General features: G+C 38.7%; 1 protein-coding gene and 1 long non-coding RNA gene across 10 annotated transcripts in view; one reads left to right on the forward strand and one right to left on the reverse strand.

The window, feature by feature from the left end:
* GPC5 (glypican 5) overlaps window positions 1-16,311 on the forward strand; it is a 1,588,740-nt gene that overhangs the window by 161,967 nt on the left and 1,410,462 nt on the right. The gene's annotated exons all lie outside the window — the stretch shown is intronic.
* Window positions 1,412-7,670, reverse strand: LOC109566900 (uncharacterized). Its single transcript, XR_002181939.2, has 2 exons — window positions 7,225-7,670; window positions 1,412-3,123 (listed from the first exon to the last, which is right to left on the reverse strand). It is a non-coding gene; the product is annotated as an uncharacterized lncRNA (long non-coding RNA).

Below are 16,311 nucleotides of genomic sequence, written 5' to 3' on the forward strand. Positions count from 1 at the left end.
TTGGGTCACATCTGGGACCACTGCTACAGGGGGTGGTGGGGAGACACAGAAGGTACAGATCTGTACCTCAGAGGGCTTTATTTGTGTTGGGAGCTCACGCTGTGATCTGCCTTTGTGCAGTTTTCTTCATCATGGCCATTAGGAGCTGGGAGGGCAGCTGGCTTTCTGGCTGGACCTGAGAGTTATAGTTCCACTGTGCTGAGTAGCCTCCTTGTTTGCTTTGGTGTGCTCCATGTAGCCCCTGTGACCCTAGATTGTAGGATGGCCTGCCTGAGCCATAGCTGTTCCTCCGCTCTGGCCTCCACTCTCACTGTGGTTGGATTTGCTCTTCTAGCTGTAGCTGTGGTCTCATCTGCACCTCCAGGAACTGTAGGAGGCTGAATAGGGAAGTAGCTGCCTCCTCCTTAATGGCAACCTGTCTGACTGGCCTGAGGGACCATAGTTGCTACGATGGCTCTGGTCGCAGGACTGTGCTGGCCTTGGTAGGACTGGTGGCCTGAGCTGTGGGGAGGGCTTCTACTCACTCCCAGACAGCTGTTTCTTTCTGGTGTGTTTTGGGGGTGATGGTGAGTTGTAGTTGTCAGCTTGGTAGTAAGAACTGTAGCCAGAAGAGTAGGAACTATAGCCACAAGAGTCACCACCGGAATTGTCAGAATGCACTCTGTTCCTATAGAATTGACTACAGCAGCAGTCATTGAGTTGCCTCAAAAAAATGTGTCCAGTGGGAATTTTTATGAACAATGATCACCATATAATGGCAGAGCATCCTTCCATTTATCCAACACAAGAGGACTCGGAGGCACTCCAGAACATGGCGTCCCACAGGGAGTGGACTCTCAAAGTCATGTCCCACTGGATCGCTGAGCAGAAGGAAGGCAGTGGCAATCATGCTGATTCTGAGAACGTGGATGTTCCTAAGAAGGATGGAGACAAAAGAAGTGGCCAGGGAGCAGAAAACAAAGCACATGACTAGAACCCTGAGGGGAGTGATATGTGTTGGCCTCTTGGCAAAGGGCCTGCTCTTCAGGGGGGACTTGGACCTGCAGCTGATGCTATTGTGTAAGGAACCACCTATGACTGCCCTACTGGACAGGGTGGCTGACAGCCTGGCTATCCACTCACTGCTGTTACAGATGACAAGTATGTAACACATGTAATTCTTAATATCATTTTGCAGCTTCACAGTTGATTGCATACAGTTTTAGCCTCTAATCCATTTGATTTTTTTTCTTTTGCATGTGAAAAGACAGACTTTATAGATTTTCCTCCTTTTCTTGTATTTGAATTTTTGCATAGATTCTCTATTCCATTCGCTCCCCATTCCTGATTCATTTTGGTATGGGGTCTCTGTTGGGGATTTTCTCCCTGGGACTTGGAAGCGACGAACCTGAAAGGACACTTGGACAGTCTCTTGCAAGGACTGACAAGTTTATTTCTGCAGTCAAGCTTTTTTATAGAAGCAGGAACAAAGAGCTTAAAGTATGCGGCCAGCAGAGCGCATACGGAGTTAACACATAATCAGTAGAAACATTTCAAGGACAGTGCGCTCTAAATGACCAGTGGGCTTCTCCCACAACCCGCTCTCACAAGTAACATCCCTATTTATTATTAACTCTTGGAGCCGAGCATAACCAAAGGCAGGAGATGTCTTTCTGTCTGTAGTGCAAAGCCGAGTACTTCTGGCTCTTCGCCATTTTCCCAAGGACTTTCTCCTTTTACGGCTATTTTGTACTACGCTTTCCAACATATCCTCCTTTTGTTTTTAAATTAAGCACAGCAGCTGCTAGTTGGACTGCATTGTGGGAGGCACGGAGTCTTGAGTAGAGACTTCTGTATCCCATAATCAAGGACAAAAAGAGCAGGGTGATTAATACATATATAAAAATATTGCTTCCTGAAAGCCAAGCTCTAGGGTCTAGAGACGATAGGGTTTTGGTTAAAGTATCATAGAATTGAGTGCTATACAATTCTCTAGGTACCCTAACTTGAAAATTAGCAACTTGTTGTTTCAACAAATTGATGCCTAAACTTGAGTTACTTGTGAGATCCTGCAAATGCGCCTTAACCTTATTCCAAGGATATTCAGTGCTATTATAGGGCATGTTAGTCAGACAAAAAGAAGTAAAATTCCAGTGACAGCATATAGGTGTTCGGAAAGCCAGTTGCTGCATTTGATCTCCTAAGTAGATAACCACAGTTTGTAACTCATTAATTCGTGTTTGTAATTGCTGATCTATTTGAGCTTGTCGAGTCCACAGATCATGAGAGTCTTTGTGTCAAGCAGGGATAAAATCATGATTTTGTATAGAATTATGTAAAGCCATACCAAAGTTCTTACAGTCACAATGGAGATAAGGCTTAAGATGCCTGCAATAATCCACCCAATGATGCGCTTAGATCGCCTAAGCCTAGTTTTCAACAATACAGAAAGAAATATAGAATCACTCCAAGGCTCAATTAAGTTTATGGGAAGCCATAACTCAGATCTTTGTTTAACTAGTGCAATGCTAGCATTGTGATATGAAATGGTGTGATTAAGGCAGGTATACAATGCACATGCAGTACAATTAACAATCTTGGTTGATAAGTCAATATCAAAATGCCCTACAATAAACAAGTACGGAAGGTGAACACATGATTGAATATAGCCAGTACTATTGTATAGGAAGGTATAATTAGAAGGATGAAACACACCCACAGTCCCATAAACACTAGCGAAGTGCTCTAAGGCTGCTGGAATTTTCCAAATGTGCCATTGCTCTGGCGCCACAATGGGGACGACAATCCTGGGTCGTGGGGGTGATAAGCCCCCGTTATAACAATTCAGCAATATGTCCTTATCAGTCCAGAAACTTGTCTTAGATTTATGAAAGCCTCCAATGCTTGATCTGTTAAACCAGGAGCAGTTATGATGTTGCTCTTGCTCTTCAGTGTCTGCTCAGCCTGACGAGTCATGTTTTTTCACTTGAGCCCATGTCGGGTAAGGATTCAGATGATGGCGTTTCCTCATTGGCTCCTCCAGGGTCATTGATGAGACCCTTTGCGTCAACTTCATCACTTCCCGAGGGAGTCTGGTCTTGGGGTCCTTCTTGGTAGTGGACATGGTGAAGATTTCCTCTCCATCTGCAATGACAAGACCATAACCCTTGCCTAGGAATTGTAAGATTCCTGGCAGTCACTGATTAAATTGCTTATACCATATTGGTGTATTGATTTCTATCTTGCCGTTTTTGTCTTCTGTAAAATGTCTATCTGCACGAGTGTCAGAATTATTTTTTGTTAAGTTTAGTTAAATATAATAGTAATTGAGAGTTCATGGGATAAGAAGTGTATCTCCTCTTCCATATTCCCCCTTTCTGTTTTAATAAATGAGTTTCAGGATGCGATGGGCTCTTTCAATAATGGCTTGACCCTGAGGATTATAGGGTATTCCTGTAATGTGTGTTATGTTCCATTCTGATAAAAATGAATGAAACGAATGCGAGGTGAATGCAGGTCCATTGTCTGTTTTCAAGACAGAAGAAATCCCCATAACGGGGAAGGTGAGTAAGAGTGTGGAAATGGTGTGTTTGTTGGATTCTGAAGAGACAGGTACTGCCCAGATAAAGCCTGAAAATGTATCAAGTGAGACAAAAAGCAAAGAAAACTTTCTTAAGGAGCAGTGAGTGAAATCAGATTGCTAAAGGGAATTAGGTTGTTGCCCCCGGGGATTAACTCCTGAAATCGTAGTTCATAAGTGCAGAGGGGCACAAACATTACAGGTTTTAATAATATGTCATGTTTCAGTGAGAGGAATATGGTATTTAGAGTGCAGTCTGTTAGCATTGGTATGAAGATTAGCATGTTCGTCACTGGCAGATGTAAAAATGGGAGCTGTGAGCCTATCAACAGCATCATTTCCTGCGGCCAGAGGGCCAGGTAAACCTGAATGAGCACGTATATGTGCAATAAAGAAAGGCTCTGTACGTGAGCGAATTAAAGCTTGAGTCTGTGAAAAGAGAGTATATAATTCTTCATCTAGGTTGTATAAATAGGTGGTAACAAAACCAGGAAAAAGGGGAGCAAGGTATTTGGAATCAGTATATACGTTGAAGGATAATGGTTGAAGCGACAAAAGAGCATATAAAGCATACAGTTCAACTCTTTGTACTGAAGAATAGGTAGTGGGTAATTTCTCTTTGATATCAGGGCTGACTATCCCTGCTATGCCTTTCTTGTTGCCATCAATGAAATAGGTGGGTGCATTGATAATAGGCTGGGATGCAATGATATTAGTTACAATGAATTTAGTACATTGTAGAAAGTCCCACAATTTTCCTTTCGGCAGATGAAATGAGATAAATTCTGAAAATCACTTAATGCCATTTGCATGGTCAGGTTATACTGTAAGGCAATTTGCAATTCCTGTTTTGTCAAGGGAACATGTATTGCATATGGATCAAATCCAGTCAAAGTTTGTACATGGCTTCTTCCTGACACAATTAAGTGCCCTATTTTCTCAATATATGATACAATTTTTTTAGACTGTTTAGTGTGTAAACATACCCATTCTATTGGGCTATGCTGAGCTATAATTGCAGTGGGCGAATGTTCAGTAGGGAATATATATAAAGAAACTGGTTGATCATAATCTAGCCAAGTTGAAAAAGATTGTTGAATGCGTTTCTCCACTAAGGCCAGTTCTTCTTTGGCCTCTTTTGTTAGCTGCCTAGGGCTATTAGGGTCGGGGGATCCCTCTAAAATTTTAAATAGATTTTGTAAGGCATAGGTGGGGATGCCAACAGATGGCCATAGCCAATTAATATCTCCTAGCAATTTTTGAAAATCATTCAGCGTGCGTAGAGATTGCACAGAAATTTGAGTTTTTTGAGGTTTGATTTTAGATTCTTCCATAACATGTCCTAAATAATTAAAGGGTGCTTTCCATTGAATTTTATCTGGTGCTACAAGCAGGCCATAATTTTGAAGAGTAATAGTAACTTCATTATATAACTCTTGTAAACAGAGTTCAGATTCCATAGAGAGAAGTATATCATCCATATAATGAATTATAAACGCAGTAGGATACTTGTCTCTAATGGGTTGTAATAAAACAGATATGAGTTATTGGCAAATGGTAGGGGAGTTCATCATTCCCTGAGGTAGCACCTTCCATTGGAATCTTTTAACAGGAGCCATGTGATTTATAGAAGGAACTGAAAAGGCAAAACGTTTTCTATCTTTAGGGTGCAATGGTATAGTAAAAAAGCAGTCTTGTAAGTCAATAACTACAGACCATCCTTTTGGTACCATAGAAGGGGAGGGCAATCCGGGTTGTAAGGGCCCCATAGGTGACATGGTATTATTAACATTTCTTAAATCTATCAACATTCACCATTTTCCTGACTTCTTTTTTATTACAAAAACAAGGGAATTCCATGGGGAAAATGAAGGTTCTATATGAGCTTTTTGTAATTGTTCATTAACTAATTGCGTAAGAGCTGCCAATTTTTTTTTTAGTTAGGGGCCATTGAGGTGTCCATACTGGGGTATCAGATTCCCAATCGAGGGGCAGCGGTGTTAACTCAATGGCCCCCATTAAAAAGGTTCATTTAAAGAAATGGTGGCTTTCATTTGTTCAAGAAAATCCTGTCCCCATAAATTGATAGGGATATTAGTAATATATGGTTTAAGATAAGCTACAATCTGATCAGGGCCTGGAGGATGGCTCCTTTATCAGTTTCCCTGTTGTTTTTGCTGTGCATGGGGGTTCAAAGTGTTTCTATCCTTATCAAATTTAGAATTACATTCATTCAGCCAATGAAACCCCCTTTTATATCTTGGACATACTCCTGGGGGTCTCTTCTTATTAGAAGTAATATTATTTTTTCCGGCCTGTGTTGGCATGTGACATTGTTTTTTCATATGGCCGGGCTTCCCACAGTTAAAACATTTGGTATTAGCAGCCTTTTGTACATTAAAGGTTTCCAATGCTGCCAATTTTGCTCTATGGGACATAGACCTGATGTCCCTATATGCTTTCAAATATTTCATAAGAGAGCCAGTCTCTCGAATAGGTCTGAGCACAGATCGACATTCCTCATTAGCATTTTCAAAGCAAGTTGTTTTAAAATAATATTTTGTAAAGTCACATCCTTAATAGATTTCTCAATTGCATCCTTTAATTTTCCTATCAATTGAGAATATTCCTCTTCATGTCCTTGAATAATCTTAACAAATGAACCATCAGAGTTAGTGCTATCAACCTTTGCTTATGCCCTGCAGGCAGTTTCTTTAATGAAATGTAACATCTGAGGGGTAATATTAGCTAATTGCACAATCATATCGGCCATGGCTCTTGTTCCAGTCAGTATATCATAGGTTAAATTGGCAGGGTTACCATGAGATTTCTGGTCAATCATCAGCTGTCGGGCCTCATCATTAACCCACATTTGCCACTGCAGTAATTGTTGAGAATTTAAAACCATCTTTGCTACTTGGAAAAAATCATATGGCATCCAAAGGTCAGCCCTTCCTCTGAGAAATTCTATACAGTAAGGAGAAGTAGGTCCATACAGAGTACATGCTTTCTTAAAGCTAGACAACATGCCAAAATCTAGATTAGCCCAAGTATTTTGGTCTTGGACAGGTTGATTAAATTGCATTGGGAAAGTGAAAGTGCAAGCAGGCATCTCCCGAGGAGGAGTGAAATGATTAGTATGAGCAAAGTTAGCAATTGCTGTTACAGGCAGAGCAGAAGGAAAAACCTCAGATTTGGGCTGTCCGTTGAATGAAATGACTTCCGTTCTAAATGGCTTCAGTTTCAACATATCCTGTATATATATATGTCTCTAAGTTGTTTTTCTAAGGATTGTGTCTGATTGAGCATAACATTCTTATATTTCAAAGCACCTTGCATATTTTGTTCCTTAAGCTCATATTCATGTAAAGATCGAATAGTTTTTACTTCCAAATCAATATTATGCCCTTCAATTTGTTCTGTGATAGCCCGTATGAGTGACCATGTAACCCTTGCCGATATGCTCGCAAAATATTATTTTTAACCCTTTTCCATACATTAAGATCAAGCGTCCCCTCCTCTGGGAACCATGGATTATGTTCCACTAGTATATGATAGCAGTCATTCAACTGATCTTTTGAAACATTAACACCGTTTTGTTTCAAAAAATGATGCATTATAGAAATGAAAGGAATTTTACTGCTATGTTGTCCCATCCTGCTTACCTCTTTCTGCAGGGGCTCATCACTTTGTTCAGTCTTTCTCTCAAGTCCCTGTTCGGGCGCCACTTGTTGGGGATTTTTCTCCCCGGGACTTGGAAGCGACGAACCTGAAAGAAGGACACTTGGACAGTCTCTTGCAAGGACTGACAAGTTTATTTCTGCAGTCAAGCTTTTTTATAGAAGCAGTAACAAAGAGCTTAAAGTATGTGGCCAGCAGAGCGCATACGGAGTTAACACATAATCAGTAGAAACATTTCAAGGACAGCGCGCTCTAAATGAGTCATGGGTTTCTCCCACAACCCGCTCTCACAAGTAACATCCCTATTTATTATTAACTCTTGGCGCCAAGCATAACCAAAGGCAGGAGATGTCTTTCTGTCCGTAGTGCAAAGCCGAGTACTTCTGGCCCTTGGCCATTTTCCCAAGGACTTTCTCCTTTTATGGCTATTTTGCACTACACTTCCCAACAGTCTCTACTGCACAGGCTTATGTTTTCCCTAAAATAGTTTGAGAAGATTGTTGGGTCTTCCTATCTCTCGGCACTAGATGGATTCTCCTGATGTAAACCGACTGAAGGGCTGGGTGATGTGGGTTTCACTTTAGCCAATTAGCTGTCGCTTGAAGGTTGTGGAAGTAGTTAAATCCTTGGGAAATAAAACTTGAGAGGTAGGGTTTATTTTCTCCGTATTTTTGTTGAAACAGTGCCAATGAATCTGAGCACAGCCAACTAAAAAGGATATACTACCCTAGAAGAGAGAACTATTAAATTATAAATTGTCTTTCCACCACTCCTCCACCCCACAGGCTCAGGAATACCTTGGCCACTTTGGAAAAAAGTTCCCTTGAAGAAAAGTTCCATGTTCCTGTGGACTTTCTCTTTGATGAGCTACTGTTACATCTTTCTACTGTTGTTGAATGCATCCCTATGCAAGGAACTCCGCATTTATTATTCCTTCTCTCCCTCTCTATGCCAGAAAATCATAGGATTATCTTGGTATGTGCATAGCACCTACAAATAGAAGTGAATTTGATAAAGGTAGCTAGAAAATATGTTCTATATCAAATATCATGTGGTAAGTTGCTTCAGTCGTGTCTGACTCTGCATGACCCCATGGACTGTAGCATGTAAGGCTCCTCTGTTCATGGGTTTCTCCAGGCAAGAATACTGGAGTGGGTTGCCATACCCTCCTCCAGGGTATCTTACCGACCCAGGGATCGAACCCACATCTCTTCTGTCTCCTGCATTGGCAGGCAGGTTCTTACCATTAGCACCACCTGGGAAGCAGATAATGCTGTCTCTTATATTGGAAAGGCAACAGTGATACCCACTGATACATCCAAAAATGCTATTGGATGTATTAGTATAATAAGGCAAGCAAAAGAAACAAAGAGTATATCATTGGAAAGGAACAAAGATGTTAATTTCATCAATATTTTGATTTTAAAAAATTCCATAATTATTTACATACTTGAAGTAGTAAAATTATTAAGTGAAGTTTACTGAAGTCATGGACATAGGTCAAGATTAAAACACCGTTTCAATGTACTAACAGTAAACTAAAACTTACCAGCAATATAAATTAAAAATGAAGTAAAAATAAAACAAAATTCAAAATAGATTCCATTCACAGTAGAACCAACAATATCGGATACTTATGACTGACAAAACAGCTCCAAATGATAGAAATACTATTGAGAAAAGACTGATTTATAAGCTCAAAGCAATATGAATAAAAATTGTGTTAGTTTTTTTTTTCTGGTAGAAACTGAAATGCTGATTTAAAATTTTATATGTAACATTAGTACTCTTGAAGGAGGAGGTGAGATGGCTTATGCTTTCTGAAATCAAGACTTTCTAATAAAGTTTGCAAGCTTGATGTGCTGCAGTCCCTGGGGTCACAAAGAGTCGGGCATGACTTAGCATCTGAACAACAACAACAGTCCATAATATAGGGTTCACAAAGTATAGAAACATTCACAAATATATGAAAATTTAAGATTATTTCATTAGAAGAAATATTGATAAATATTGCTGATTCAGTTGGACAATCCAAAGGGGAAAAATGAACTGTGACCCCTAATACCATTTACACAAAAATATCAATTTTGTGTGAAATGTTGACTTAAAGGAAAAATACTGTGAAAATTTTCATTGGAATAAGGAAAAATTTCTTAAGCAAGACATAAAAATCATTAACCATATTATTTGAGAAGACTGAAAATGTGGGCTACATTAAAACTGAAAACGACATAGAGAATGGAAGGTAAATTAGAGTTGGAAGATATTTGTAACACATATATTTAAAAATTGTAAAAAAAAAAAAAAAAAAAAAAACCTTGAGTAGTCACTTTACAAAGCAGAATATCCAAAAGGCCAATAAGAAAGTTATTCAACCTCAGTTAGTAGCAGAGAAATGTAAAACAGTGGCTCAAATGTTATAAAAGACTGACAGTACTAAACGCTGGTAAAGATGGTGAACTCTCATGCACTACTAGAGAGAAAGAAAATGAGCACAGTCATTTTGGAAACTGTTTACTAATATAGTACACATGCATATTCTAACCCAGCAATTCTACTTCTGAGTGTATACCCAACTTATGCATATGCATGAAAACCAGCAGGCTATAGAGAAATGTTCATAACAACATTATTATAATAGTAAAATAATAGACTACTCATATGTCCATCAATACTAAAATGAATGACTAGTTTGTAGTCTACTCATTCAGTGAAATATTATGCAGCAGTGACTATGAATGAACTGAAACTAACATGGATGACTCTTATAGTCATAATGCTGAGAAAAAGGAACTGGGTATATGGGATCTAATCAAACTTAAAAGCAGAGTGAAGAAAACCATCAACAAATTGGGAAAGCAACCTACTGAAGGGGAGAAGATAATTTGCAAACAATATGTCTGATGAGTTAATATTAAAAATAAACACCAAATTCATACAACTCAATATTAGTAAAATGGAACAACCTGTTTAAAGGTGGACAGAAGAGCAACCTGATTAAAAGTTGCCTAGACAGACATTTTTCCAATGAAGACATGCAGATGGCCAACAGGCACACGAAATGACCCTTGACATCACTAATCGTTAAGTTTTATATGTTCTTGAACTTTATGTTAATAGGATATACGTAGTTCTTTTTTGAAGCTCCTAATAGATAATTGACTTTTTTTGAAGAAGAGTTCAAAGAATGTTCAAACTACTGCAAATTGCACTCATTTCACATGCTTGTGATGTAATGCTCAAAATTCTTCAAGCCAGGCTTCAACAGTATGTGAACTGAGAACTTCTAGTAGTTTAAGCTGGATTTAGAAAAGTCAGAGGAACCAGAGGTCAAATTGCCAAAATCCACTGGATAATAGAAAAAGCAAAAGAATTCCAGAAAAACATCTACTTCTGCTTCACTGATTATGCTAAAGTCTTTGTATGGATCACAACACACTGTGGGAAATTCTTAAAGAAATGGGAATACCAGACCACCCTACCTGCCTTCTGTGAAACCTGTATACAGATCAAGAAGCAACAGTTAGAACTGGACATAGAACAACAGACATAGAGTGACAGACTTTACGTTCCTGGGCTCCAGAATCACTGCAGATGGAGACTGTAGCCACGAAAAGACACTTGCTCTTTCAAAGAAAAACTATGACAAACCTAGACAGCATATTAAAAAGCTGAGACAGTCTTTGCCAACAAAGGTCCATCTAGTCAAAGCTATGATTTTTCCGGTCATCAGGTATGAATGTGAGATTGATGTTTTTAGATGTGGTATTGTTCCAGATCGGAAAAGGAGTATGTCAAGGCTTTATATTGTCACCCTGCTTATTTAACTTACATGCAGAGAATATCATGCAAAATGTCAGGCTGGATGAAGCCCAAGCTGGAATCAAGATTTCAGGGAGAAATATCAATAACTTCAAATACACAGATGACACCACCTGTATGGCAGAAAGTGAAGAACTAAAGACCCTCTTGATGAAAGTGAAAGAAGAGAGTGAAAAAGTTGGCTTGAAACTCAACATTCAAAAAACTAAGATCATGGCATTTGGTTCCATCACTTAATGGCAAGTAGAGGTGGAAACAATGGAAACAGTGACAGACTTTACGTTCTTGGGCTCCAAAATCACTGCAGATTGTGACTGCAACCACAAAAAGACACTTGCTCTTTCAAAGAAAAACTATGACAAACCTAGACAGCATATTAAAAAGCCGAGACGGTCTTTGCCAATAAAGGTCCATCTAGTCAAAGCTATGATTTTTCTGGTCATCATGTATGGATGTGAGATTGATGTTTTTAGATGTGGTGTTGGAGAAGACTCTTGAGAGTCCCTTGGACTGCAAGGAGATTCAACCAGCCCATCCTAAAGGAAATCAATCCTGAATATTCATTAGAAGAACTGATGTTGAAGCTGAACCTCCAGTACTTTGGCCACCTGATACAAAAAGCCAGTTCGTTAGAAAAGACCCTGATGCTGGGAAAGATTGAAGGCAGGAGGAGAAGGGGACAACAGAGGATGAGATGGTTAGATGGCATCACTGACTCAATGGACATGAGTTTGAGCAAGCTCTGAGAGATGATGAAGGACAGGGAAGTCTGGCGTGCTGCAGTCCATGGGGTCCCAAAGAGTGGGACAGGACTGAATGACTGAACAACAACAATGATATTAGTTCCAGGTGGTGGTGTTGTTTAGTCACTAAGTCTTTTCTGACTCTTTGCTGCTGCTGCTGCTTCTGCTGCTAAGTCACTTCAGTCGTGTCCGACTCTGTGTGACCCCATAGACGGCAGCCCACCAGGCTCCACCATCCCTGGGCTTCTCCAGGCAAGAACACTGGAGTGGGTTGCTATTTCCTTCTCCAATGCATGAAAGTGAAAAGTGAAAGTGAAGTCGCTCAGTCATGTCCGACTTTTAGTGACCCCATGGACTGCAGGCTACCAGGCTCCTCTGTCTATGGAATTTCCTAGGCAAGAATACTAGAGTGGATTGCCACGCCCTCCTCCAGGGGATCTTCCCAACCCAAGGACTGAACCCGTGTTTCCTGCATTGCAAGTGGATTCTTTACCAGTGAGCCACCAGGGAAGCATAGTTAATCCAATATCTTTATAGATTATACTCCAAACAAACTTACTATAAAATATTAACTATATTCCCATGTTATACATTACATGCTTATAAATTATTTATTTTATATATAGTAGTTTGTGTTTGACTCAGAATAGTAGTTATGTCTGGGGAAGAAGGAGGGTAATAAGAGTCTGACTCGTTGCGACTCCATGAACCGCAGCAAGCCAGGCCTTCCTGTCCATCACCAACTCCCAGAGCCTACCCAAACTCATGTCCATTGAGTCGGTGATGCAATCCAACCATCTCATCCTCTGTCGTCCCCTTTTCTTCCGGCCCTCAATCTTTCCCAGCATCAGGGTCTTTTCAAATGAGTCAGTTCTTAGCATCAGATAGCCAAAGTATTGGAGTTTCAGCGTCAACATCAGTCCTTCCAATGAACACCCAGGACTGATCTCCTTTAGGATGGACTGGTTGGATCTCCTTGCAGTCCAAGGGACTCTCAAGAGTCTTCTCCAACTCCACAGTTCAAAAGCATCAATTCTTTGATGCTCAGCTTTCTGTATAGTCAACTCTCACATCCATACATGACCACTGGAAAAACCATAGCCTTGAATAGACAGACTTTTGTTGACAAAATAATGTCTCTGCTTTTGAATATGTTGTCTAGGTGGGCCATAACTTTCCTTCTAAGGAGTAAGCGTCTTCTAATTTCATGGCTGCAATCATCTGCAGTGATTTTGGAGCCCAGAAAAATAAAGTCAGCCACTGTTTCCCCATCTATTTGCCATGAAGTGATGGGATCGGATGTCATGATCTTAGTTTTCTGAATGTTGAGCTTTAAGCCAACTTTTTCACTCTCTTCTTTCACTTTCATCAAGAGTCTCTATAGTTCTTCTTCACTTTCTGCCATAAGGGTGGTGTCATACTTTGTCATATTAATATATTAAAACATGAAAACCTGAGGGGAATTTTGGAAAAAACAAAGTAAGAATTTATATTCTTTAAAAAATGAACTTCTCAGTGTTATCCAGATTGTCTTTGTATTGGCTCTCCTTCAGGCTTAAATTAATTATGTCTCTCCTTTAAACATGATAGTCAGATTATTTCCTATTCACAATAGAGCCAGCTTTATTTAGACAATATGGGTTTTGATTAGTTTCAGGTTTTAAAATGGAAACATTTGGTAGATAAGTAACCTTACAAAGGAAAATAGAAATTAATTTAGATATAAGTTAAATAAATTTAGGGGAACGGGCTAGGTATATTTAAAATATGTAGGAAAAAAGAACCTTCATATGAATAAAAGTCAAAATTAATGTCTTTCTTATTGACATGCTAAAATTACGGAATGGCCACAAGAATTTCTAATATTTTTTAGTAGAATTTGTGTAAGAAATTTGATTTTCAAGCTGCTACAGTAACCCACTGTTTTACTGAACAGCTCACTTAAACTTCTTGTCTTCCATGAGTTTTTAGAATGGTATATTTATGTGCTGATAACAAAAAAAACTTATTTACTATTAAATTTTATTTAATTTTGTTAAGCTTTATCTATTTATTAAATATTATTTAATTTTCATTTTAGCCTATTCTAGTACTATTTGAATGGTGGTGGTTGGTGGTTTAGTCACTAAGTCCTGTCTGACTCTTGCCATCCCATGGACTATAGCCTGCCAGGTTCCTCTGTCCATGGGATTCTCCAGGTGAGAATACTGGAGTGCATTGCCATTTAATCTGTTATTTATAGATAGATCTTGCTTCAGGGTCTTTAACTATATTGCATAAATATGCAACTAAACTGATGATAATTTTTTTAAATGTCTTCTTGTAGACAGTAGAGTTCCTCAGTATCTGTTAAGTGATCTAATCATGCATTTTTCAAGTGTGTATTTTTGCATAGTAAAAGAAAATATTAAAAGTAAGGAATATGTGTGTTGGCATCGTTGTACAAAATGCATTTTTACTTAATAGTAGAACATTTTGTCTACTAAAAGGAACAGTCTTTTTCACTTAACCTTGAAATCTACATCTCTTGCTTCTTTCTTTTTTCATTTAGATAATCATGCAACAAGTATTTTGTGTATCTTATTCCTTAGCTTGCTTTCTTATGAAACTTTTTACAGACTATGATAGTACGCTGATGTTTCTAGTCTTAATCATTACATCACATTTTTGAAATGTCTTCATTTTGTTTTCACTATTAGCTTTTATATGAATGTTCTTTTTCTAATGAGTTGATACATTTCTGAAAGCAGGAACTGTGTGTTCTTGTTCTCCCACATATCAAGGAACACAGTGTACTCAGGACAGCTTCATTGAATGTAGTTGTATTGTTAAAGATTTAAGCTTGTATTATTAGTAAAGTCCAACATTTTGGGGAGATCATTGTTGATAAAATTTCTTTTGCATTGTGTATTGTCCCTGCTATAGTGCTATTAAAGTAATGAGATTTCTGGTTCAGTTCTCATAATATGGAACCTCACAGTAAGAAATAATAAAGAGAAGTTTCAAATCAGCTTCAGTGCTGGTTTTGAATTTAAACCAGGACAAATTTACTATGCTACTTTACACAAATTGAGTGTGTTTGCAAGAGTGAGTCAACCAGGAGATACTGAAAGCACTGGTGTGATGTTCTTTTTACTGGGAGTTGGAGAAAAATCCTTTCAACCAGAGTTGTCTTGCATTTCCAGAGAGTGGCTAGTAGTGTTCATACATCAGAAATCCATGCACACAACCAGGGCAAATATTCTTAAGCTTCAAGTTTAAATATGACCTTTAGGATTCACTCCCTCACTTTCTAGCCACAAGTAGGGATATCAGATTGTTCTGAAGGACATACTATTTAAAATCAAGTCCCTGGGATCACACTGTCCAGTATTGATTGTGTGGACTTAGGAGGGTTTCTAAACTTCTCTGAGCCTCATGTTACATATGTAAGTGGAGATAATGATGCCTTTTTTAATGGAAAAATTGTGAGCAATTGAAGAGATAAAACCCAAAACCATTTTTCCTTCTCTCTCCACAGGTGATATATACTGTACTCTCATATTTAAAAAAAAAAAAAAAAGTAGGTGAGAACATTCTAACTTTTAAGAATTCTGACCCCACATTTCAATTTATAATATCAATATTCACCCATCTCCAAACATGAGGACCTGTCTTCCTTGACAAGTCAAATGTTAGACCTATACTCTTAATCTTTTTCCTCTTTGCCTTTATCACCTTCTAGTGTCCTTTATCCCTTGTTTCATGTGTTTTCAGTTTTTCTCATTCCAGTTTCTCTTTCTTTTCAGCCTGCAAAATAAGTTTTAACTTAGGTTTAATTTGAGAGTCATTTAAATTGATTCTTCATTGTTTCTCCCCCAACCTTTCCAGCAAAATTAGAATAATTTCTACTCATTGTATGGATATTATCAACTTTTTCAATAGTGTATTAATATTAATAAATCAAACTTGTGGAATTTTTCTCATTACCTCTTCAACTCACCAACCTGACTTTTTTGCCCATTTTATTGAAATGGCTTTGTCAGAGATCACCCATGACCATTGGAAGATCCCATTTTCCAGTGACTAACATCTATGCAATATTTGATCTCTATCATTATCTCTTTCTACTGTTGACAACTCCTTACTTCTTTTTCACTCTTAGTTTAACACTTTTCTAATCCTCCTTCCTTAAAAAAAAAAAGCCCTCTTTTTTTGACTTTTATTTATCCTCTTAATTATAAGTATTGTGTATTTCCAGGGTTTCACCCCTTACCTTTTCTCATTCTTGTCTTTTTTTACTCCCCAATCCCTCAATCGGAGAAGGCAATGGCACCTCACTCCAGTACTCTTGCCTGGAAAATCCCATGGATGGAGGAGCCTGGTAGGCTGCAGTCCATGGGGTCCCTAAGAGTCAGACACGACTGAGCGACTTCACTTTCACTTTTCACTTTCATGCATTGGAGAAGGAAATGGCAACCCACTCCAGTGTTCTTGCCTGGAGAATCCCAGGGACGGGGGAGCCTG

The sequence above is a fragment of the Bos indicus genome, chromosome 12, assembly GCF_029378745.1.
Source record: "Bos indicus isolate NIAB-ARS_2022 breed Sahiwal x Tharparkar chromosome 12, NIAB-ARS_B.indTharparkar_mat_pri_1.0, whole genome shotgun sequence".
NCBI classification, from domain to species: Eukaryota; Metazoa; Chordata; class Mammalia; order Artiodactyla; family Bovidae; genus Bos; species Bos indicus.